The sequence below is a fragment of the Schistocerca nitens genome, chromosome 7 (assembly GCF_023898315.1).
Source record: "Schistocerca nitens isolate TAMUIC-IGC-003100 chromosome 7, iqSchNite1.1, whole genome shotgun sequence".
In the NCBI taxonomy this organism is placed as follows: Eukaryota; Metazoa; Arthropoda; class Insecta; order Orthoptera; family Acrididae; genus Schistocerca; species Schistocerca nitens.
In genome coordinates, this window is record NC_064620.1 from 332,982,869 (window position 1) to 332,995,008 (window position 12,140).

The following is a 12,140-nucleotide window of genomic DNA, read 5'->3' on the forward strand; positions in this document are numbered from 1 at the left end:
CATAACAAAGGGTCGCGACTCACGTTGCGATTATCTTGCTCTTTGTCGTTCCGCCTAATCCGAGGTACGCGGAATGGAAGAATCCAAAACTCCGCATAAAAAGAGAGGAAAGTACTTTTGTAGGTATCAGAAGAAGTGGGAAGAAACTCATTTTTGGGTTTATCCCGTAAAAGGAAATAATTCTAAAGCGTATTGCACTCTTTGCAAGAATGAATTCAGCGTAGCACATGGTGGTAAAACAGACTGTCAACAGCACGCCACCACCGAAGGACACAAAATCAGAGTTAGAAGACGTAACACATCTAAGATATCCTGCTATTTTCAGTGCCTAAGTGATAGTCTCACTAGTGGCGAAACCGACAACGATGCAGTGTGTGTGTTATCGTTTCTGTATCCTACAGTGAAACACAACCGAAGTTATATTAGCATGGAGTATGGAAATAAACTTGAAAAGAACATTTTTATGGATTCCGATGTGGCAAAAAAAAGTACATTGTGGTAAGACGAAAACAGAGTCTGTTGCAAAAAGACGTATTAGCGCCTAGATGTTGAAGCGATTTCCTAGATGTGGCTTCCGATGCGCCGAATTTCAAGAACAGGAAAACGTTTCCGGTTGATCAGGTACATTGAACTTTGTGTTGGCATCATAAATAAACTATTAGACTTGGTGGAACGTGCAGATGAGAGTACGAGTGATATTCATGCTTTGATAAAAAACAAGTCTTGAATCTCATTCATAAATGCAAATAACATTTCGTCATATAGTGCCGATAATGATAGTGTCAATCATGGCAAAAATAAATCCGTGATGAAATTAAATGAAACAATAAGTTCACTGTTACCAGTCACCGTTTTATTTATTTCCACGACGCGTTTCGAAGGTTTAAACCTCCATCATCGGGTGGATTTACATTAGTAAGTATTACATTTGTGTGTGTGTTGTGTTACGATTTTTGGAGGAACTTGTGGCACTGCCTAGTGGAGAAACGAGACACTATTTCAGAATATGGTTTAGGATAACTTTTGACGAAAAATTAAACTGATATCTAATGGTAAACATTAAATAAGTAAACTACAGTACCTTCAGTGATCACAGGTTCCTTTTGCTGTCGTAACACATCACATGTATACTGCCACATTTGTAAACAAATATGGCGTCTGGAATCAGCTGGGTGCAAAGTTCGTATAACAGAAGTGAAGACATAATCGCAAAGTGCAAAGAATATACATCATAACAATATTATTACAGAATAATTGCTTTAAGCATTTGGCGGTGTTTGTTTTGAGGTGTCAAATATATGTGTGTGTACTTCAGGTGGTACATAAATCCGATTCTCACAAGTTAGAACATCAAACATTCGTACTCGTTTACACAATCAGGTGAAATGTTAAAATGGCTTAAACTTCATACTTATTGATAACAATTAGGTGAAATGTTACAGACTATAATTACAATGATCATATTGGCTACAACAGTAAAATCATACATACATTACATTCTTTGATTGGGGTTAATAAACAGATGTGAAGTGAGGGGCTGGAGGCAGAAGGAGAGGTAGAGAGAGAGAAAAAGTGTGTGTGTGTGTGTGTGTGTGTGTGTGTGTGTGTGTGTCTGTGTGCGTGAAAGGGAGAGGGGGAGGGGGGAGAGTGAGAGATAGAGAGAGAGGGAGAGGGAGAGAGGAAAGAGTGATTATTGAGAGGAAACATTTACATGGCAAGGAGTCTTAAGATTGCATGTTGCATATAGTAGCTGCCTAAAGGTTGGAGTAAAACATTGGTTAATGCTATGAAATATGCAGATAGATATACATTTGTGCCAGTAGTTGATGTACATACAGTTTTAAGCTGACAAGGGGTACAGGCTGTTGGTGTGATGAATTATCTGTGAATGAGGTCAATCTCTTGTACTCTTGGCAGCTGTCAATATTTATGGTAAATATTAGGTGTGTGTGTGTGTAAGTGAGTGTGTGTGTGTGTGTGTGTGTGTGTGTGTGTGTGTGTGTGTGTGTGCATTTTTATGAGTGTAGGCAGTTGCTGAAAACGGAGATGATACTATTGTAAATATTGTCATTTTTGTCATTTAAGATAGATTCTGGTTGTTTCATTTGATGTTTGTATATTTGGAGTGTTTCAAGGATGTCTAGTTTTCTGCCTTTTGGTTGGATGTGTAGGATGCTAATGCTTGTGTTGTTAACATGGTGTTTTGTTTCATGCAAGTGTGTAGCTATTGCTGATGTGTGATATTTTTTGTTTTTTAGTGCTGCCATGTGTTCCTTGAACCTAATCTCAAATGATCTGCCTGTCTGGCCTATGTAGAAGCAGTCACAGTCCAAACATTCAATTTTGTGCACACCTGTGTGATGAAGTGGGTTTCGTGTGCTGATGTTGTGGGGTAACTTCTGTCCAATCTTGTTGTCCGTTGTAAAGGATATGCTTATGCCTTTCCGTTTGAAGACATTGGCAATCTGGTATGAAATGTTACCCAGAAAGGGGATTGTATGGAAGATGTTATTTTCTTTTTGTTTATTGTGTTGTGATTCCTTTGCCATTATTGAGTGTTTTAGGGTGTCTACTATGGAGCTGTTATAACCATTTTCAATAGCTGTTTGTTTTATTATTTCAATTTCTTTATCACATTTATCTTCTGAGAGTGGTAGTTGGATAGCTCTATTAATCATGTACCGGAATGCTGCCATTTTGTGTGCTGCGGGGTGGCAAGAGGAGTTGTGGATTGTGGTATGTGTTGTGGTAGGCTTCCGATAAATTTCAAATTGATGTCTGTTATTCTTTATTCTAATGGTAAGGTCTAGGAAATTTATACTGTCATCTTTTTGGTGTTCAACTGTGAATTTTATGTTTTCATGGGAGTTGTTGAAAAACTGATTCAACTCACTGATGTCATCTTTAGTGCCTTTGGTTAAAATGATGGTATCATCTACATATCTGTAGTAGTAGATGATATCTTTGAGGAGGTGGTGATTGGAATTCAGGATTTTGTCTTCTAGGTTACTTATAAATATTTCTGCTAGCAATCCGGAAAGATTTGAGCCCATTGCCAGACCATCTGTTTGTTGGTAGATTTTATTGTTAAATTTAAAATAGTTGTGTGAAAGTGTGAATTCAAGCAGGTCCATTAGTTCATTAATGTGAGTTGAAGGGATATTTTTGTGTTTATGTAGGTTGGCATTAATTATCTGTAGTGTGGGATCTATTGGCACAGAGGAATATAGGTTTTGTATGTCAAATGAGGCAAGTGTGGCTCCATCAGGTACTTGTATGTTTTTGACATATTGTGTAAATTCTGTTGTGTTTCTAAGCGTTCTCTCATTATTGAATGTGTATGCTTGATTGAGAATTCTGGAGGCAGAAGGAGAGGTAGAGAGAGAGAAAAAGTGTGTGTGTGTGTGTGTGTGTGTGTGTGTGTGTGTGTGTGTGTGTGTGTGTGTGTCTGTGTGCGTGAAAGGGAGAGGGGGAGGGGGGAGAGTGAGAGATAGAGAGAGAGGGAGAGGGAGAGAGGAAAGAGTGATTATTGAGAGGAAACATTTACATGGCAAGGAGTCTTAAGATTGCATGTTGCATATAGTAGCTGCCTAAAGGTTGGAGTAAAACATTGGTTAATGCTATGAAATATGCAGATAGATATACATTTGTGCCAGTAGTTGATGTACATACAGTTTTAAGCTGACAAGGGGTACAGGCTGTTGGTGTGATGGATTATCTGTGAATGAGGTCAATCTCTTGTACTCTTGGCAGCTGTCAATATTTATGGTAAATATTAGGTGTGTGTGTGTGTAAGTGAGTGTGTGTGTGTGTGTGTGTGTGTGTGTGTGTGCATTTTTATGAGTGTAGGCAGTTGCTGAAAACGGAGATGATACTATTGTAAATATTGTCATTTTTGTCATTTAAGATAGATTCTGGTTGTTTCATTTGATGTTTGTATATTTGGAGTGTTTCAAGGATGTCTAGTTTTCTGCCTTTTGGTTGGATGTGTAGGATGCTAATGCTTGTGTTGTTAACATGGTGTTTTGTTTCATGCAAGTGTGTAGCTATTGCTGATGTGTGATATTTTTTGTTTTTTAGTGCTGCCATGTGTTCCTTGAACCTAATCTCAAATGATCTGCCTGTCTGGCCTATGTAGAAGCAGTCACAGTCCAAACATTCAATTTTGTGCACACCTGTGTGATGAAGTGGGTTTCGTGTGCTGATGTTGTGGGGTAACTTCTGTCCAATCTTGTTGTCCGTTGTAAAGGATATGCTTATGCCTTTCCGTTTGAAGACATTGGCAATCTGGTATGAAATGTTACCCAGAAAGGGGATTGTATGGAAGATGTTATTTTCTTTTTGTTTATTGTGTTGTGATTCCTTTGCCATTATTGAGTGTTTTAGGGTGTCTACTATGGAGCTGTTATAACCATTTTCAATAGCTGTTTGTTTTATTATTTCAATTTCTTTATCACATTTATCTTCTGAGAGTGGTAGTTGGATAGCTCTATTAATCATGTACCGGAATGCTGCCATTTTGTGTGCTGCGGGGTGGCAAGAGGAGTTGTGGATTGTGGTATGTGTTGTGGTAGGCTTCCGATAAATTTCAAATTGATGTCTGTTATTCTTTATTCTAATGGTAAGGTCTAGGAAATTTATACTGTCATCTTTTTGGTGTTCAACTGTGAATTTTATGTTTTCATGGGAGTTGTTGAAAAACTGATTCAACTCACTGATGTCATCTTTAGTGCCTTTGGTTAAAATGATGGTATCATCTACATATCTGTAGTAGTAGATGATATCTTTGAGGAGGTGGTGATTGGAATTCAGGATTTTGTCTTCTAGGTTACTTATAAATATTTCTGCTAGCAATCCGGAAAGATTTGAGCCCATTGCCAGACCATCTGTTTGTTGGTAGATTTTATTGTTAAATTTAAAATAGTTGTGTGAAAGTGTGAATTCAAGCAGGTCCATTAGTTCATTAATGTGAGTTGAAGGGATATTTTTGTGTTTATGTAGGTTGGCATTAATTATCTGTAGTGTGGGATCTATTGGCACAGAGGAATATAGGTTTTGTATGTCAAATGAGGCAAGTGTGGCTCCATCAGGTACTTGTATGTTTTTGACATATTGTGTAAATTCTGTTGTGTTTCTAAGCGTTCTCTCATTATTGAATGTGTATGCTTGATTGAGAATTCTGAAGAGTATTTTATTGAGCTTGAATGTTGGGCTGTTCCTACAGTTCACTATGGGCCTGATGGGGGTCCCATTTTTGTGGATCTTTGGTTGTGATCTAAGGCAAGGTGCTTGTGGGCTCATTCTTACAATGTTTCTTGCCTCTTGGATGGTGAGTAGAAAGTTGATGTTGTTTGAAATGTGTTTAATCTCCTTTTGTATTCTGGCTGTTGGATCTTTATGTATTTCAGTTATGTTGCTGGTTTGGAAGAAGTCTAAAGTATTTTCTATGTATGTTGTTCTGTCCATTGCAACAGTTGTGCTGCCCTTGTCAGCTTTTACAATTATCGCATTATTCACGTTTAATTTACTCTTAATGGTACGTGTAAGGGCTTCTTCTCTTTTCTTGTATGCTGGGAAAGGTTTTGCAATCTCCTTTTCAATGATTTCGTTAATTTTGTGGCAGGCTGATATTCTGTCAGTTTGCTTCTTAAGGGCGATGGTCGAGATCTGTGTTGCACAAGTGATGAGCTTTTCTCGGTTCTTTTGATCCAGCGGAGCTTGAACATTGTGCTTTAAGCCTTTGCAGAGTAGTGCCTTTTCTTTTGCAGTGAAATTTATGTTCGTGTTGTTGAGGAAGGGAGTGTAGAATGTGTGGTTCTTTTGGCTGTTACATTCTACTCACATTAATGAACTAATGGACCTGCTTGAATTCACACTTTCACACAACTATTTTAAATTTAACAATAAAATCTACCAACAAACAGATGGTCTGGCAATGGGCTCAAATCTTTCCGGATTGCTAGCAGAAATATTTATAAGTAACCTAGAAGACAAAATCCTGAATTCCAATCACCACCTCCTCAAAGATATCATCTACTACTACAGATATGTAGATGATACCATCATTTTAACCAAAGGCACTAAAGATGACATCAGTGAGTTGAATCAGTTTTTCAACAACTCCCATGAAAACATAAAATTCACAGTTGAACACCAAAAAGATGACAGTATAAATTTCCTAGACCTTACCATTAGAATAAAGAATAACAGACATCAATTTGAAATTTATCGGAAGCCTACCACAACACATACCACAATCCACAACTCCTCTTGCCACCCCGCAGCACACAAAATGGCAGCATTCCGGTACATGATTAATAGAGCTATCCAACTACCACTCTCAGAAGATAAATGTGATAAAGAAATTGAAATAATAAAACAAACAGCTATTGAAAATGGTTATAACAGCTCCATAGTAGACACCCTAAAACACTCAATAATGGCAAAGGAATCACAACACAATAAACAAAAAGAAAATAACATCTTCCATACAATCCCCTTTCTGGGTAACATTTCATACCAGATTGCCAATGTCTTCAAACGGAAAGGCATAAGCATATCCTTTACAACGGACAACAAGATTGGACAGAAGTTACCCCACAACATCAGCACACGAAACCCACTTCATCACACAGGTGTGCACAAAATTGAATGTTTGGACTGTGACTGCTTCTACATAGGCCAGACAGGCAGATCATTTGAGATTAGGTTCAAGGAACACATGGCAGCACTAAAAAACAAAAAATATCACACATCAGCAATAGCTACACACTTGCATGAAACAAAACACCATGTTAACAACACAAGCATTAGCATCCTACACATCCAACCAAAAGGCAGAAAACTAGACATCCTTGAAACACTCCAAATATACAAACATCAAATGAAACAACCAGAATCTATCTTAAATGACAAAAATGACAATATTTACAATAGTATCATCTCCGTTTTCAGCAACTGCCTACACTCATAAAAATGCACACACACACACACACACACACACACACACACTCACTTACACACACACACACCTAATATTTACCATAAATATTGACAGCTGCCAAGAGTACAAGAGATTGACCTCATTCACAGATAATTCATCACACCAACAGCCTGTACCCCTTGTCAGCTTAAAACTGTATGTACATCAACTACTGGCACAAATGTATATCTATCTGCATATTTCATAGCATTAACCAATGTTTTACTCCAACCTTTAGGCAGCTACTATATGCAACATGCAATCTTAAGACTCCTTGCCATGTAAATGTTTCCTCTCAATAATCACTCTTTCCTCTCTCCCTCTCCCTCTCTCTCTATCTCTCACTCTCCCCCCTCCCCCTCTCCCTTTCACGCACACAGACACACACACACACACACACACACACACACACACACACACTTTTTCTCTCTCTCTACCTCTCCTTCTGCCTCCAGCCCCTCACTTCACATCTGTTTATTAACCCCAATCAAAGAATGTAATGTATGTATGATTTTACTGTTGTAGCCAATATGATCATTGTAATTATAGTCTGTAACATTTCACCTAATTCTTATCAATAAGTATGAAGTTTAAGCCATTTTAACATTTCACCTGATTGTGTAAACGAGTACGAATGTTTGCTGTTCTAACTTGTCAGAATCGGATTTATGTACCACCTGAAGTACACACACATATATTTGACACCTCAAAACAAACACCGCCAAATGCTTAAAGCAATTATTCTATAATAATATTGTTATGATGTATATTCTTTGCACTTTGCGATTATGTCTTCACTTCTGTTATACGAACTTTGCACCCAGCTGATTCCAGACGTCATATTTGTTTACAAATGTGGCAGTATACATGTGATGTGTTACGACAGCAAAAGGAACCTGTGATCACTGAAGGTACTGTAGTTTACTTATTTAATGTTTACCATTAGATATCAGTTTAATTTTTCGTCAAAAGTTATCCTAAACCATATTCTGAAATAGTGTCTCGTTTCTCCACTAGGCAGTGCCACAAGTTCCTCCAAAAATCGTAACACAACACACACACAAATGTAATACTTACTAATGTAAATCCACCCGATGATGGAGGTTTAAACCTTCGAAACGCGTCGTGGAAATAAATAAAACTGTGACTGGTAACAGTGAACTTATTGTTTCATTTAATGTCAGTAACAGTCACGGTAAAGCCTAACCTAAAAATGTTCGCATTTAACGTGATGAAATTGTTGAGTCAGAAAAATAACAAAATATTTAAAGCAAACTGCACAAATCACGTAATCCATAATGGCACTAAATATGCTACTGAAGTCTTAGATGTAGACATAGAAATGTCAGTTGTTAATATTTATGGACACTTCTCAGCGTCAGCAAAACTCAGGGAAGAATTAAGTACTTTTTTAATTTTGTTCGTACTGATTAGTGTTAAATTTTAAGGCATGTGCTTACTAGGTAGCTGTTCCTCACGCCCGCTGTTGATAGGCTAATAAAGAACTGGGAGCCAATAATAAGTCATTTTCAAAGCACAAATGGAACACCTAGAGCTTTGAAATTGTATTTTAGTGATGAGGACCCAAGCAAAATGTTAATCCTCGAAGCATATCTTCAGTTTTTTTCTTACACTGGAATTATTATTTTGGAAACCTCAAAATATCCAGGGATTTCAGATTTAAAAAAAATCGCTCTGAGCACTATGGGACTCAACTGCTGAGGTCATTAGTCCCCTAGAACTTAGAACTAGTTAAACCTAACTAACCTAAGGACATCACAAACATCCATGCCCGAGGCAGGATTCGAACCTGCGACCGTAGCGGTCTTGCGGTTCCAGACTGCAGCGCCTTTACCCGCACGGCCACTTCGGCCGGCATTTCAGATTTAACTGTAATGGAGTCTTGTAGTGCCATTGGAGCTTTGTCAAAGAAAATTTTGTAAAGAAAAGATGTCTCGATTTTTGGAAGCAGTATACACAAGATTTTAAATAGATTAGATCCTGTCAATCAGAACAGAATTCAAAATAATCTTGTTGTATTTTATGATACCATTCATATTTACACTGCACAAGTGTAAACATTTCTGACAATGCTATAATTCAGTCCTTGCTCCCACTGTTCCTAAGGAATTCGGTTGATTTTAATGATTTTCAGAACATGCTTACTCATATTCAGGTAGACATAAATGAGGGTAACCTGTACAATGAATTTTGTTATTTGAAAAATATAATACAAAAACTGCCACCGACAGTAGCACAGTTGAAAAGGGGTATCCGTGGTGATTGAGCCAGAGGCAAAAGGAATTAAAGCCAAGGAGATAAATAAGATTCTTGGCTTTGTTGTCAGTATACCGGCATCTAATGCTCACACTGAAAGAATTTTTTCTTTGATGAACAGCAAATGGTCTGACGGTAGGGGTCGTTGCAGTCTAGACTTACTGAAAGCTGAACGACAAATAAATGATAATTTTTATTACACATATGAAGAATTTGTCCAGTTTGTAAAGAACGATCGCAAACTTCAGACTGCTGCCACAAGTGTAAACAAATATAGTTTTAAGTAAAAAATTCTGCATACCTTCATCTTATAATTGTTATGAAGAAGTTTTTCGGTTCGTCCACGAATAAACCTGTTTTAAGATTTAAATAAGTTGTGTTAGGCCTATTAATTTTGTCGGCTCGAAGTCTCCCTTATTTTGACAAAAAAATGTTGGTAACCCTAGTTTCAATAGTATGAAGATTGAAGAGCTAAAAATGCGTGATTCCCAACTGAGAGAACCAAGCACGAATCACGTCCCGTCCTCACAGCCTTACTTCCGCCAATACCTAATCTCTTATCTTCCAAACTTCACACAAGTTCCCCTGCGAAACCTGCGTGTAATAACACTTCTGGAAGAAAGGGTATTGTGGAGCTAAAGCAATTCTTGGTACAGTTTACCTTACAAGGAGACTTTTTGAAACGATATATGTGCAGCATAGGGTCGCAGGTATTATAACACCCTGCGGTCGTTTACCCTGGGATGCAGACGTTCAATACATGACTAAAACCACAATAACTACTGCAATCATGGCCACAATGTAATAAGTTTTACTATTGATTCTTTTTAATTTCGAATTGTCTATGAAATCTGATACGAGACTGGTAGCAACAAGCACCATTATTTAACATGAAACTGTCAATTTGGATTTCACGAATCCTGTAAATTTTTGTTACCCCCAGCCTTAGTTTTTACTTTCGTAGACATAGCAATTGACAAGTGGTACTGCTGCCAATAGATGTCATTGTCAGCGCTGCTTGACGGAACAGTGCTTTGTTGTTGCCGCCCTCCCCCCCCCCCCTCCCCACTCGCCCCGAGGGGCACACCCTCAGAGTTCGTTCCTCTTGTCGAGAATAGACTATACCTCACCCTCCGAACACAGTGTGCGTTAAACGTCTCATTGGACTGTCGCTGCACTCGACGCCTTGCACCATTTGAAAAACGGCAAAATCGCGATACGACCGTTGGTGCTGATACGTACAAACATTTCGGCTTGCTGAGCTTGTTTAAGATTGAAACAGCTATCTGAGTGTTTATAACCTCTGATACTGTATCCAGCATTAAGGTGCGTTTATACGAGCCCTATGTCGACAGTAATTGACCGCTAAGTGTTCCCGTCAATATTGCTGCATTGTGGCCCGGCAATTTCACGGTATGGCCGGGCAGCACCGCCGATATTGCAGGCTGCTACAGGTAGTTTTTGACGTACTGCTGATGCGTTGCCAGTGTTGTCCGTCAAGGGTGGAGGATATTTCGTATTGCAGAGCAATATCCATCTCTTCCCTAGTCTCTAAATGGTTCCCTCTCGATCTCACCTTTGTTTCTTAGTTCTCTCACCGATAGCGATGTAGTCACGTGTCTCGGCGAAAACAACATTGTTTTTCCTTTGCTCCAAAATTTGCACACGTGCGTATAGTTACATTTTGTCTCTAATAGCTACACCTGCGTGTGTCACCATGTACTGAGTGATTACAATTACAGTGCAGCTACCTACAGATGTCTTGTGTGGGCTTCAGTTGTCTTACGACACCGAAACTTGGCAGATATTCTAATCCGTTATTGTGGAACCTATTTAGGCCGGAAAAAAATTATTTCCAACTTCGGCCACCAGGTGCAAATCTGGCGCCGTGAAAACAAGAGAGATGTATGGAAATGCACTCCTGGAAATGGAAAAAAGAACACATTGACACCGGTGTGTCAGACCCACCATACTTGCTCCGGACACTGCGAGAGGGCTGTACAAGCAATGATCACACGCACGGCACAGCGGACACACCAGGAACCGCGGTGTTGGCCGTCGAATGGCGCTAGCTGCGCAGCATTTGTGCACCGCCGCCGTCAGTGTCAGCCAGTTTGCCGTGGCATACGGAGCTCCATCGCAGGCTTTAACACTGGTAGCATGCCGCGACAGCGTGGACGTGAACCGTATGTGCAGTTGATGGACTTTGAGCGAGGGCGTATAGTGGGCATGCGGGAGGCCGGGTGGACGTACCGCCGAATTGCTCAACACGTGGGGCGTGAGGTCTCCACAGTACATCGATGTTGTCGCCAGTGGTCGGCGGAAGGTGCACGTGCCCGTCGACCTGGGACCGGACCGCAGCGACGCACGGATGCACGCCAAGACCGTAGGATCCTACGCAGTGCCGTAGGGGACCGCACCGCCACTTCCCAGCAAATTAGGGACACTGTTGCTCCTGGGGTATCGGCGAGGACCATTCGCAACCGTCTCCATGAAGCTGGGCTACGGTCCCGCACACCGTTAGGCCGTCTTCCGCTCACGCCCCAACATCGTGCAGCCCGCCTCCAGTGGTGTCGCGACAGGCGTGAATGGAGGGACGAATGGAGACGTGTCGTCTTCAGCGATGAGAGTCGCATCTGCCTTGGTGCCAATGATGGTCGTATGCGTGTTTGGCGCCGTGCAGGTGAGCGCCACAATCAGGACTGCATACGACCGAGGCACACAGGCCAACACCCGGCATCATGGTGTGGGGAGCGATCTCCTACACTGGCCGTACACCACTGGTGATCGTCGAGGGGACACTGAATAGTGCACGGTACATCCAAACCGTCATCGAACCCATCGTTCTACCATTCCTAGACCGGCAAGGGAACTTGCTGTT